General features: G+C 52.2%; 1 non-coding gene across 1 annotated transcript; it reads right to left on the minus strand.

The window, feature by feature from the left end:
* Positions 1–10,948: 10,948 nt before the first annotated feature.
* Positions 10,949–11,020, minus strand: TRNAQ-CUG (transfer RNA glutamine (anticodon CUG)). The gene has a single exon. It is a non-coding gene; the product is annotated as a tRNA-Gln (tRNA).
* Positions 11,021–13,975: the final 2,955 nt, after the last annotated feature.

Here is a 13,975-nt window from a genome sequence, read left to right on the forward strand (position 1 = left end):
AGCTGCACACCTGCTCTATGGCCTCTCAGCAACAGAATGGACAGACAGACCATTATCAGGATTGCAAGTCTCAGCATCCCTGTGTGAACAGAGCCAGTGCCGTACTGTGCTGAAGCTTCAGCATTCTGGTGACATTCTGAATATTTCTGGCCATGGATGTAGCGGTGTTCATGCAAAGAAGGATGTGAGGCACCCTCACTTGTTGCAATCAGCAGCATTTATTCAGAGTGCGTGAGTGAGAAGGAGGGGACTGGGAGGCAAACCAGAAGCATTTCTGCGGTTGTGAGAGAAGATCAGGTTTGTGTCCTGAGGCCCAGGAGAACCTCATGACGTCCAACAGAGCCACGTGCAAGGACTTGCACCTGGGTCGAGGAAACCCCCGCTACTAATACAAGCTGAGGCATGAAAGGATGGAGAGCAGCCCTAACAAAAAGGACTTGGGCATACTGGTGTGTGGCAGCAGCTGGACATGAGCCAGCAATGTACCCTTGCAGACCAGGAAGCCAGTATCCTGGTCCAAGCAGTGTGGCCAGCAGGGAAAGGGAGGAGATCCTGCCCCTCTGCTGTGTGCTGTGCTGTGAGAGCTCACTTGGAGTGCTGCATCCAGATGGGGAGTCCTGAGCACAGGAGAGACGTGGAGCTGTTGGAGCTCATCCAGAGGAGGGCCACGCAAGCGATTCAAGGGATGGAGCACCTCCGTACGAGGACAGGCTGAGAGAGCTGGGGTTGTGCAGCCCAGAGAGGAGAAGGCTCCGGGGAGACCTGATAGTGGCCTGGCAGCATCTAAAGGGGAAGCTACATGAAGGAATGAACACATGGATAAGATTCCCCTTGAGCCTTTTCTTCTCCACGCAAACAAATCCCTGCTCTCCCAGCGTCTCCTTTTCGAACACGTCTCTGAATTGCAGAACATCTTGGCAGTGTTCTCTGCGGGACCTCTTGTTCTTATTTTGCCAGGGGATGGCCTTGTGGCCATGGGACAAGGAAGGTTCTCCGTCCTCTGTTTCCAAAGGTAAGAGGTAAGCTCAGGATGGCTTCCGCTGCAGAGCAGATGCCAAAATGTTGCAAGAGGAAAACAAATCACAAGGCCCAAGCTATGCAGCACAAAGTCTTTAATGAGAAGGAAAACATAAAGTGGCTCCGTACAGAGAGGAGGAAAAATGTTTTCAGTTTTCAGGGAGGTCGAGAGAACGATCCATCCGTATCTGGGATGCGTTCTCCAGATGGGATGATGCATTGGCTTCAGCAGATGAAACTGCTGGGCGGGCGAGGCAGACACAGCCCGGAGCCCCCCAGACCAAGGGAGCCCCCAGAAGAGATGGGAACGCCCGCGGAGCTGAGGGAGCTGCCAACAGCCGCTGACAGAGAGGATCCCACGGCTGTGCTCTGAGGGAAGGAGGTGAGGATGGGGCCCGGCAGGGTCACCACCACGGGGGAGGCCTGGATGGCCACAGTCGAGTCAGCGCAGCGGGCGACACATGGCTCACTGCAGCTGCTTGCCAGTGGGGTTGGGCCAGAGGCACCGCAGGGGGACGGGACGCAGGGTCTGCAGCACGACATCTCTCGCTGAGGGAGGCAAAGCTGAAACACAGAGCAGGGAGGGAACACGGACCCTGAAGTCAATCAGTCTTTGTTTTCTGCTGCTCTCTCACCCTCACTCCTTGCTCCACTCTGGCTCTCTTTATAGCTCCATGCTCCGAGAAAGAGAGTGCGGCTGATTTTGCACACACAGATTATAGCTTTGCCATTTCACCTGTAGGCTCTATTGGAAAGAGTAGCAGCAATCCTTTGATTTACTGGATGCTTGTGGCACCCGGACGGCCTCCCGCATTTCCTGTTGCAATAGCATTGATGAAAATTGTGAATATTGCTGACATTATATCGGCATAAAATGGCTCAGATGAAGAGATGTCCTCTAAGTTATATTACTCATGATGTCTGACCCAGTCATAGGAAAGGATACATGAGAGATGAAATTCTGATCATGCCCCATTTCAAAAAAGAAAATCTGTGCAATAAAGATATGCACTTGGCTGTTTGGTTACATACTGCATGCTCAAACTCTTGTACTCAGGAATCCTTGCAGCACAAAGATCCCTCTTCATCTGAGCTCTGCGTATCCACCTCCTTTCCACAAGAAAAGGGTTCACAGTCCTGCAACATTTGGATTCCAACCTCTACCAGTACCTCTAAGTTACACCACACATGATGTCTCACCCAGTTTTTGGAAAGGATACTCAAGAGAGGGAAGACTGATCATAGCCCCTCTCAAAAAATGAAGATCAAGGCAATGAAGATAGCACAGGAAGCACTTGGCTATTTGGTCAGTGCCACCTGCTGCAGGCAATGACTCCGGAGGGCGTACATCCTTGCAGCTGGCCCCCTTAATCGGACTTGCCCTGAAAGATCCCACTTCTTCCCACCTCTACGCATCCGCCACTCCTCCTCAGGAAAAGAGTTCACAGTCCTGAAACATTTGGATTGCCATGCCATACTGAGGCAGCCCATATCAGACCCCAGCTGAGGAGCTAGCATGACAGCAGTCAAGCCCACAGGGAGAGTCTGAGTGAAGGGAGGCTTACCTCGTTTCTGGAGGAAAATGAGGGAAGCGAAGACGATGCCGAGCCTGCTGCAGCATGGGCTTTTATGCTGTGTTCCTGAGGCGCGTGAGGACAGAAACATTCCATGGTCATGAAGCATCAAAACAGCTAGCGGTTGGTGACTGCAAAGACCTTGCTAGTAATTAATATCTTGCTTCTTTCATCTGAAATGTTTTGCTGCAGATTCATACTGCCTACCATCAAAACAGTTCATCTGTATTCCTGTGTCCTAAGGCCAATTACTTGAGTTGGAATTCTCCATTTAGGTTTCCAGGGGTTTCAACTGGATTTCCGTCATCAAAATGTCATTTGTAGCATTACTCCGTTCCTGGTGAGCATGGCCACCAGCCACAGTGAACGTCAGCCATGAAGGACACCAGTGGTCAGCTCTCGAGTGCTTTCAGTGCGAGCTCTCAGGCTAAATCTGTGAGACATTTCTCCCTGTGCGTCATCGGAGATGTGCTGTAGATGGTGGTGTAAGTTCCATCAAAACATCAGGGTGGCATGATTGCAGGTGGAAAAAGAGGCCCAGATCAACAGGGATGCGGCAGGGATGGAGGCAGAAGAAAAGACCGTAAAGACATTGCTTGTACTCAAGATATGCTTGTAAAAAATGCATTGCTTGTTCTTTTGTTTGTTTTCTGCAAAAGGAATGGCAACGAATTCAGATTCAAGGAAAAGTAGACCTGGAGAGAAATGCTCCTCCCTCATTAAGTTGCTGACTGGGAATGTCTATAGGCATGTCACATGTTCCTCCCCAACTCTGAAGCATCATTTCTTGCTTGGCTGATGATGCCATCCTGCTTTTACTAACCAGATGCGTACTGCCAGCAGCCTCAGTGAAACTGATGAATGAAGCATAGCGGAAGTTGCCTCTGAAATGCTCTCCGTGCAAAGACATGCAGGTGGTTGTGGGATAAGTTCAGGCAGAACTTACGGAGATCGTTCAGTCCCAAATGAGAGATAAGACCCACGTGCCTATGGATGTTTTCAAGCTCGATGGCATGGAAAAGCTGTTTGGAGCTAGACGAAATCCCCCAGTAAGCTGCACTGAGAACTACCTGTACGTTTCCTACACTCATCATGCGAATGCTCATGCGCTTTGACAACTCGATCAGCAACGTAGACAGTAGAATTGAGTGTGCCCTGAGTAAGTATGCTGATGACACTAGGCTGAGACTGATAGTGAAAAGAGAAGGGGGAACAACTTTAAACCAAAAGAGGGGACATTTAAGTTTGATGATAGAAAGAAGTGTTTCACTCTGAGAATGGCGAGACGCTGGGCCGGGTTGCCAGTAGAGGGTGTGAGGTGATGAAAACAAGGAAGAGTAACTTCATGAGTTAGGCACTTCTCTGTCATGTGGATCCAGAATAGTAACATTTCTTGGTGTTCAAAAAGTACCTTGCCTGTTGCAGAGAGAAGGACATTTTGTACACTCACCATTCTTTTATCATTTCCTAATGACAATGAGCCACATAGACATATTCAGGGTGATGACGAGTAGAGGTGAGAGTCATGCTCCTCTCTTTTACGGGGCTCTTGAGAGGAATGTCCACAGCCATCTTCCTTGGTGACTCGACCATGTTGTCCTACTTATTCCAAACAGGAACAGACATCAGTCTGGGAAGAGTCTGGGAAAAGCTGTTGGCACTCATCAAATCTGGCTGTGGGAGTGAGATCAGAGTAATGCCGGCGTCCTTCCCTAAAACTGACCCATACTCAAATTAACCTGCTTTGCTCAGCGACGCATTAATCTCATTGACCACAGTCCTGCATGACCTCCTTTTGAGGAGAGGCTCAGGGCTGGGAGTCCACTCCATGCATTTCCACGTTCAAAGTGACATAGCATCAGCCTCCCAGAGCATCTGCCTGTCATCATGATGGGGAAGAGTTGGGAAAAACCCTGAACCGCAGGCACACATGAGTCACGCGGCTGTGGAAAGCAGTGGAAAAGGTGTCCTGGCCTCAGGCGTGCCAGGAATAGCAGGCCTCCCAAGTGCCACTTTCCTCATCATAGACATTACTGAAGGGCTTTGAACCAGTCCTGAAACAAGTGGAATGTCTAGCGCTGCTTCCCTCGAAAGCACTGCCTTTCTGTGACTAGTGCAGATCCTATGTCACTCGTCTTGGCTTGGAGAGACTTTTGGAAATGATCCACCCCAACCCAGTGTATGTTGCAAGCTCACCCAGGTGGGGTTTCTCTGCTGGATCACCTGGGAACAAGTGCTTGGCACTCCCCGGTCCAAGCCTGTGTGCGTCCCCTCTTCCTGACAGCACTACTTGATGACTGCGGAGAAGTAAAGGTGAGCCGGTGTTGGAAATGGGGAAGAAAGCCAAGCTGGAGAAGCAAGGAAAGGTGATGATCATGTGGAGTGTGTTCAGTGTGCGTTCCCTGGGATGATCAGAGGCCCAGTGCTCCGGCCCTGTGGGGACAGTGTGACGTCACGACGCAGAGTCTGAGAGACCACGGTTTTCTTAGCTGCAAGGCAAAACGTTCTGTCGGTGGGGATGAAAGAGCAGCCTTCCAGTACCTAAAAAAGAGGATGGGGTTGGCAGGAGGAGGTCATCTTGCCTTGCTTGCGTTCTGAACAGCTGCCAGGCCACAGCAGCTACTCCAGGTACTTCAGACCAGACACAGGAAGTGTTTACAGGCCAAAGGTAGAGCTCTTGTGATGCATCTCAGACGTTCACGACAATCCTTCATGGGAGCAACCAAGGGAACTCTCAGCAAGTAAGGGCTCTGCACATGTCAGCGTCTTGCTGTGGGACTCAAGGTACACATGCAATCTACCCCTGAATCCCTTCCATTGACTCCAGAGCACGGGGGAAATGAAAAGACAAAACTTGGCCTGCGTGGTTGTCACGTGGCCTGTTCACGGGGAGCCAGAATGCTTCCTTCTGTCCTGCTTTGGGCCCAGCAGGCTGGCAAGTGAGGGGTGTGCGTCATGAATGGCTAGTGGAAGGCTGTGCCTGTCTTGAAGAGCCTGGAGCATGAAGGGGGAATGGCTAGAGATGTATCCGAGTGCTGTGGAGTGACTGAGCTCCAGTGGCAGTGGGAAAGAGGCTTGTGTGCAGCCCATGCTGCAGAGGTGGGTCACAAACGGTACTGTTTCTGAGAACTGCAGCTTCATGGAGGGAGCCTGAGTGCAAGGCGTCTCAGGAGGTCCATTAGTAGTCCAAGAAAGACTTACAGGCATGGCCAGTCCAAAGTGAGGGCACACTGCTCAGTGTGTGGCCTTGTTGAAACTGCGGTTTGATAATGCAGGCATGCAGATTCCTAAACTTCTTTGCATACTTGCTTTGTGCTTTCTTTGTGAAATTCTTGTGGTCCTCAAGCAGCCCACTAAGTCTTTGTTTCGCACTGTAATGCCGAGGGAGGAGATGACGGTGGAGCAGATGGATGTGGACTGAAGGAGGCTGCAGGCCGTGCAGAGCCCTCACGGGAGCAGACTCTGGGCCAGAACTGCGGCCCTTGGAGAGAGAAGCTTGTGGATGAGCATTTGACCCGGCAGCAGCTGCCACCCACGGGACACACATTCTGCTGCATTCATTTCCTAAAGGAGAGCACCCTGCTGTATGGACACATCCTGGAGCAGTTCTTGAACAGTCGCAGACTGAGGACTGCGTTATAGACAGACCTTACCTCCACATTGCCCGTTCCTCTGCAGCGCATTGTGGGATGATGAAGAAGAGGATGGGTGGGAGAAGAGGGATGTTGTTTTTTGTTTCCTTTCATTTCTGGATACGCCAGTCTGCTTTTAATAACGGGCAACAGATTACACTGCTGTGAGCCTGTTGTCCTCATAACCGTAATCAGTGATGGATCTCCTTGTTCTTGTCTCAACCCTGGAGTCTGTTTTTAGCATAGCTTCACCGAGGGCTGCAGAAAGCACCAACTTGTGAACAGATGGTCCTCAGAGTTAACGCTTAAAGGAGGACACCTGACAGCCCTGGGTCCCCACGGATCTTCCCTGAGGCCGCGCAGTTTTGCTGGCTGACCTGCTCCCGGCCCTTGCACACAGAGAGATGGAGGTTGTGCCCATCCTCTATTCTCCTCCTCTGGGGAAGAAGTGCAAAACGACATGTGGTGGAGATGATGGAATCTGGCGACTATTTTATTCTGCCCAATGTACTTACCGGTGTGCTGTAAAGAAGGAGGGGGCCCCTCACTGCCTCCTTCTTTCAATCCCGTGCCTACCAGCCTGAGCAGTAAAGTTCCTGTGGAGAATGTGGTACTGGCTGTATGGGGTGAAGCGTGTAAAGGAGAAGGGATACCCGGAGTGACCCTGTGGAGTCACACATCGTCAGGAGAGAGAGGATGTGTGGTGGACCCGTGCTGGCAGATGGTTCGTTCCCTGCAGCTGTGCCACTGAAGAGAGCAGAGCAGTAAAAGGAGATGCCCAAATGCTTTCCCCCTCCTGCAAATCCTACGCAGCTTGTCCTACTTTTCATTTCTCTCATGTGCCTGGCTCATGTATGGAGCCACGGTGTGTGGACGGCTCAGGGAAGCTGCCGGCAGATGCCAAATCATGCAGGTCTCAGCAGAGCCAGCTCTTGTCTTGTCCTCCCAACAGCTCAGCCTACCCCACACCCTCCTGGGCCTGCTGCCAGCACCCGAGGCTGGTCTCCACCCATAGCAGGTAAACCCGTGCTGCCCCAGGAGCCTTGGAGGCCCCACCTCCTACAGAGCTGGGCAGGGCAGGCAGCTCTGCAGGATCAGGTCAGAGAGTTTTCTCTGGCTCCCTGCCTCTGCCTGCCCTTGCTGCCCCCTGAGAGCTGGAGGGTAGTGGCAATCATTCATTGTGGCTGGGGCTGTGCGCTTCCATCTGCTCCGTCCCGCTCACGTTTGTCCCTTCCTTGCCCAGCAGCTCTCCAAAAATGCTGTGGAGCAGCACTTGCAGCACAGCACTCAGCTCTGCCCGGGAAGACCAGTTGTTCAGGGGGAAAGGGGCTTGTGCTAGCTAGGCTGACACCACAACCGGTGCACACCAACTCCCCCACAAACTCCCACACAAACATGGGCATGCGCAGGCAGCACGGGTCTGAGCTGGATGGAGAGCAGCACCAGTAGGAGCACTCAGGGGAGCAGTAACAGGCCTCGCATAGCACAAATTACAGCTATCGTATATGTAATGACTTTGACATGGTCCCTCACCACATCCTTCTCTCTAAATTGGAGAGCTATGGATTTGAAGGATGGACTGCTTGGTAGATTAAGAACTGCTTGCCTGGACACTGCCAAAGTGTTTTGATCAATGGCTCTGTGTCAGGGTGCAGGCCGGTCGCAAGCGCTGTCCCTCAAGGGTCGGTCTTGGGTCTGGTGTTGTCAATGACAGACGATGGCATCAAGTGCACCCTCGGCAAGTTTGCAGATGAAACCAAGCTGAGCGGTGCAGTCGATACATTGGAGGGAAGGGAAGGGAAGCCATCCAGAAGGACCTGGAGAGACTGGAGAAGCGGGCCCATGAGAGACTAATGAGGTTCAACAGAGTGCAAGGTGCTGCGCTTGGGCCAGGATAATCCCAGAAATTTATACAAACCAGGTTAAGAGCTCCTTGAGAGCAGCCCTGCGGAGAAGGACATTGGGGTCCTGGTGGCCAAGAAGCTGGTCATGAGCCAGCAGTGTGAGCTTGCAGCCCGGAAAGCCAACTGTGTTCTGGGCCGCATTAAAAAAAGGGGTGGCCAGCAGGGTGAGGGTGGTGATTGTCCCCCCCTGCTCAGCTCTTGTGAGGCCCCATCTGGAGTACTGTGTCCAGGCCTGGGGCCCTCAGCACAAGGAGGACTTGGAGCTGTTGGAAGGAGTCCAGAGGAGGGCCACTAAGATGATCAGAGGCTGGAGCACCTCTCCTATGGAGAAAGGTAGAGGGAACAGGGCTTGTTTAGCCCAACTCTTCCACATCACAATGACTGACAGGTGCTCTGGGAGGCAAATCCCATGTGCCTTTGTACTTTGCCATGCACGGAATGGGATGTTGCATCTGCGGCCCACAACAAAGAGACTTCACTATGTGGAACACTGCCCTAAGCTGCTCCGCAAAAGAAAGCATCCTAGGCCTCAGGCCAGGGGTATGAACATGCAGAGAAAACCGGGTCAATCTGAGTGTGGGTAATTCTCAGCGAAGGATGCGGGCTCTGTTTGGTCACACTTCACCGTGTATACAGATAGAAAACATACCTTTCAGTATACGTGCATAGGAAATCTGATCATGGCTCTAACTCCTGCCCGCCTGCCAGAGGAGACTGAGTCTTCCCGCTCGTTTGGTCTTAGGACACCTGGGGACAGATGAATTAATCTGATGTCAGACAGTGTGATTCTGGAGCTAAACATTTCAGATGAAAGAAGAATGGTCTTAATTACTGGGAGGTCTCTGCAATCAGCCAGCACCAGATGCTTCAATGCTTCATGAGCCAGGAATGTTTCTGCCCCTGTGGGGCCTCTGCAACACAGCATAAAAGCCCGTGCTGCTGCAGGCTCTGCATCGTCCTCTCTTCCCTCACTGTCCTTGAGGAACGAGGTAAGCACAAACTCATTCCAGCTCTCCAGGTGGGACCGAGTGCTGTCACGCTGTTGAGTCCCCTTGGTACTTGGTCTCTGTAGTCCACTGGGTAATTGGGTGGAGGGCTGGGAAGAGACGGGATCTCAGTGACGCAGTGAGACTGATGGTTGTTGTCGTCGAGGATGTATGTCCACAAGAATTAGGACCTGCAGCAGGCGGCCTCGAAGAGAACAGCCGGGTGCATCCTGCGCCATCTTCAATGTTGTGATATTCCTTTGAGAGATGAGTCTTTCCAGAGACCCTCCCGAGCCTTCTTCAAGAAGTGGGAAGCGTTCTTCTGCAGGGCAGTTCAGATGGCGTGCTGAGGATGATGGGAACTGTAAAGACACGGTGTGTTTTTGCAGCAAGTTTGGTCCGACATCTTTCCAGGCCTGCCTCTATGTCCTGGTCTAGTGTCAGCAATCTTCACCCATGCCACGGCACCAGGAACATAGGAGGCAGTCCTGGTGCAATAAACACCCAGTTAGTCGCAGCTTTCCTGACAGTCTTTCCAATTCAGCCTGCAGGAGAGCTGTCACAGCTGCTGACTGTGGTAGCAACACCACCTGCAGGTGCTTAGAGGACACAGAGCCAGAAAGAGAGCTGGAGGGCAGCAAAGGGACTTGGTGAGAGAGCCAAGGCAAAGAAAGACAGACTGACTTCAGGGTCCATGTTCCCTCCCTGCTCTGTGTTTCAGCTTTGCCTCCCTCAGCGAGAGATGTCGTGCTGCAGACCCTGCGTCCCGTCCCCCTGCGGTGCCTCTGGCCCAACCCCACTGGCAAGCAGCTGCAGTGAGCCATGTGTCGCCCGCTGCGCTGACTCGACTGTGGCCATCCAGGCCTCCCCCGTGGTGGTGACCCTGCCGGGCCCCATCCTCACCTCCTTCCCTCAGAGCACAGCCGTGGGATCCTCTCTGTCAGCGGCTGTTGGCAGCTCCCTCAGCTCCGCGGGCGTTCCCATCTCTTCTGGGGGCTCCCTTGGTCTGGGGGGCTCCGGGCTGTGTCTGCCTCGCCCGCCCAGCAGTTTCATCTGCTGAAGCCAATGCATCATCCCATCTGGAGAACGCATCCCAGATACGGATGGATCGTTCTCTCGACCTCCCTGAAAACTGAAAACATTTTTCCTCCTCTCTGTACGGAGCCACTTTATGTTTTCCTTCTCATTAAAGACTTTGTGCCGCATAGCCTGGACCTTGTGACTTCGTTTCCTCCTAACAACATTGGTCACCTGCTCTGATAAGAAAAGCAGTGCCCACTGCCCTCAGCTTACCTCTTGTCACTGGAAACAGAGGAGGGAGAATCTGCCTCTTCTCCGTGGTACCCCTGTGAGATGCCAAAAAAGCCATGCACATCAGTGGGAATCCACAGAACGCCACACACAGTATTCCTCATGTTCTGTGAAGATGGTCAAAGATGGGAAAGAGCTTTCCGTGGATGCTGAGGAGTCTGTCGCATTGCAATCAGCAACGTACCCCCAGACATGGCTCTAAACAGCCTCCTCTTCTCGACCACGCTGTGAGCAGGCCTTGGACTGCAGGGTCTGCACCTCAGCTGCTGTGGGGTACAGTGACCTTCTGCTGGTTTCCCTCACAAGGGAGCAGCCATCAATCAGAAGGCAACAAAGAAGGGTCAGGGCCTGTGCTCACTAAGCTAGGCAGGTGTGGAGGAACCATGTCAGGGGAAGGCCATTGCATGGCTAAAAGCACAGAGAAGGAAGGACGGCAAGAAGGACGTCTGGAATGCATTAATTAGTTCGGTTTCAGGCTTAGGTGAAAGTCAGCTGTGGGCAATGGTTTGGGAGCCCAAAAGTAGAGGTCCCACTGAGATTTGAACTCAGATCGCTGGATTCAGAGTCCAGAGTGCTCACCTTTACACCATGGGACCAGCTGCACACCTGCTCTATGGCCTCTCAGCAACAGAATGGACAGACAGACCATTATCAGGATTGCAAGTCTCAGCATCCCTGTGTGAACAGAGCCAGTGCCGTACTGTGCTGAAGCTTCAGCATTCTGGTGACATTCTGAATATTTCTGGCCATGGATGTAGCGGTGTTCATGCAAAGAAGGATGTGAGGCACCCTCACTTGTTGCAATCAGCAGCATTTATTCAGAGTGCGTGAGTGAGAAGGAGGGGACTGGGAGGCAAACCAGAAGCATTTCTGCGGTTGTGAGAGAAGATCAGGTTTGTGTCCTGAGGCCCAGGAGAACCTCATGATGTCCAACAGAGCCACGTGCAAGGACTTGCACCTGGGTCGAGGAAACCCCCGCTACTAATACAAGCTGAGGCATGAAAGGATGGAGAGCAGCCGTAACAAAAAGGACTTGGGCATACTGGTGTGTGGCAGCAGCTGGACATGAGCCAGCAATGTACCCTTGCAGACCAGGAAGCCAGTATCCTGGTCCAAGCAGTGTGGCCAGCAGGGAAAGGGAGGAGATCCTGCCCCTCTGCTGTGTGCTGTGCTGTGAGAGCTCACTTGGAGTGCTGCATCCAGATGGGGAGTCCTGAGCACAGGAGAGACGTGGAGCTGTTGGAGCTCATCCAGAGGAGGGCCACGCAAGCGATTCAAGGGATGGAGCACCTCCGTACGAGGACAGGCTGAGAGAGCTGGGGTTGTGCAGCCCAGAGAGGAGAAGGCTCCGGGGAGACCTGATAGTGGCCTGGCAGCATCTAAAGGGGAAGCTACATGAAGGAATGAACACATGGATAAGATTCCCCTTGAGCCTTTTCTTCTCCACGCAAACAAATCCCTGCTCTCCCAGCGTCTCCTTTTCGAACACGTCTCTGAATTGCAGAACATCTTGGCAGTGTTCTCTGCGGGACCTCTTGTTCTTATTTTGCCAGGGGATGGCCTTGTGGCCATGGGACAAGGAAGGTTCTCCGTCCTCTGATTCCAAAGGTAAGAGGTAAGCTCAGGATGGCTTCCGCTGCAGAGCAGATGCCAAAATGTTGCAAGAGGAAAACAAATCACAAGGCCCAAGCTATGCAGCACAAAGTCTTTAATGAGAAGGAAAACATAAAGTGGCTCCGTACAGAGAGGAGGAAAAATGTTTTCAGTTTTCAGGGAGGTCGAGAGAACGATCCATCCGTATCTGGGATGCGTTCTCCAGATGGGATGATGCATTGGCTTCAGCAGATGAAACTGCTGGGCGGGCGAGGCAGACACAGCCCGGAGCCCCCCAGACCAAGGGAGCCCCCAGAAGAGATGGGAACGCCCGCGGAGCTGAGGGAGCTGCCAACAGCCGCTGACAGAGAGGATCCCACGGCTGTGCTCTGAGGGAAGGAGGTGAGGATGGGGCCCGGCAGGGTCACCACCACGGGGGAGGCCTGGATGGCCACAGTCGAGTCAGCGCAGCGGGCGACACATGGCTCACTGCAGCTGCTTGCCAGTGGGGTTGGGCCAGAGGCACCGCAGGGGGACGGGACGCAGGGTCTGCAGCACGACATCTCTCGCTGAGGGAGGCAAAGCTGAAACACAGAGCAGGGAGGGAACACGGACCCTGAAGTCAGTCAGTCTTTGTTTTCTGCTGCTCTCTCACCCTCACTCCTTGCTCCACTCTGGCTCTCTTTATAGCTCCATGCTCCGAGAAAGAGAGTGCGGCTGATTTTGCACACACAGATTATAGCTTTGCCATTTCACCTGTAGGCTCTATTGGAAAGAGTAGCAGCAATCCTTTGATTTACTGGATGCTTGTGGCACCCGGACGGCCTCCCGCATTTCCTGTTGCAATAGCATTGATGAAGATTGTGAATATTGCTGACATTATATCGGCATAAAATGGCTCAGATGAAGAGATGTCCTCTAAGTTATATTACTCATGATGTCTGACCCAGTCATAGGAAAGGATACATGAGAGATGAAATTCTGATCATGCCCCATTTCAAAAAAGAAAATCTGTGCAATAAAGATATGCACTTGGCTGTTTGGTTACATACTGCATGCTCAAACTCTTGTACTCAGGAATCCTTGCAGCACAAAGATCCCTCTTCATCTGAGCTCTGCGTATCCACCTCCTTTCCACAAGAAAAGGGTTCACAGTCCTGCAACATTTGGATTCCAACCTCTACCAGTACCTCTAAGTTACACCACACATGATGTCTCACCCAGTTTTTGGAAAGGATACTCAAGAGAGGGAAGACTGATCATAGCCCCTCTCAAAAAATGAAGATCAAGGCAATGAAGATAGCACAGGAAGCACTTGGCTATTTGGTCAGTGCCACCTGCTGCAGGCAATGACTCCGGAGGGCGTACATCCTTGCAGCTGGCCCCCTTAATCGGACTTGCCCTGAAAGATCCCACTTCTTCCCACCTCTACGCATCCGCCACTCCTCCTCAGGAAAAGAGTTCACAGTCCTGAAACATTTGGATTGCCATGCCATACTGAGGCAGCCCATATCAGACCCCAGCTGAGGAGCTAGCATGACAGCAGTCAAGCCCACAGGGAGAGTCTGAGTGAAGGGAGGCTTACCTCGTTTCTGGAGGAAAATGAGGGAAGTGAAGACGATGCCGAGCCTGCTGCAGCATGGGCTTTTATGCTGTGTTCCTGAGGCGCGTGAGGACAGAAACATTCCATGGTCATGAAGCATCAAAACAGCTAGCGGTTGGTGACTGCAAAGACCTTGCTAGTAATTAATATCTTGCTTCTTTCATCTGAAATGTTTTGCTGCAGATTCATACTGCCTACCATCAAAACAGTTCATCTGTATTCCTGTGTCCTAAGGCCAATTACTTGAGTTGGAATTCTCCATTTAGGTTTCCAGGGGTTTCAACTGGATTTCCGTCATCAAAATGTCATTTGTAGCATTACTCCGTTCCTGGTGAGCATGGCCACCAGCCACAGT

The sequence above is a fragment of the Meleagris gallopavo genome, chromosome 12, assembly GCF_905368555.1.
Source record: "Meleagris gallopavo chromosome 12, MGAL_WU_HG_1.1, whole genome shotgun sequence".
In the NCBI taxonomy this organism is placed as follows: Eukaryota; Metazoa; Chordata; class Aves; order Galliformes; family Phasianidae; genus Meleagris; species Meleagris gallopavo.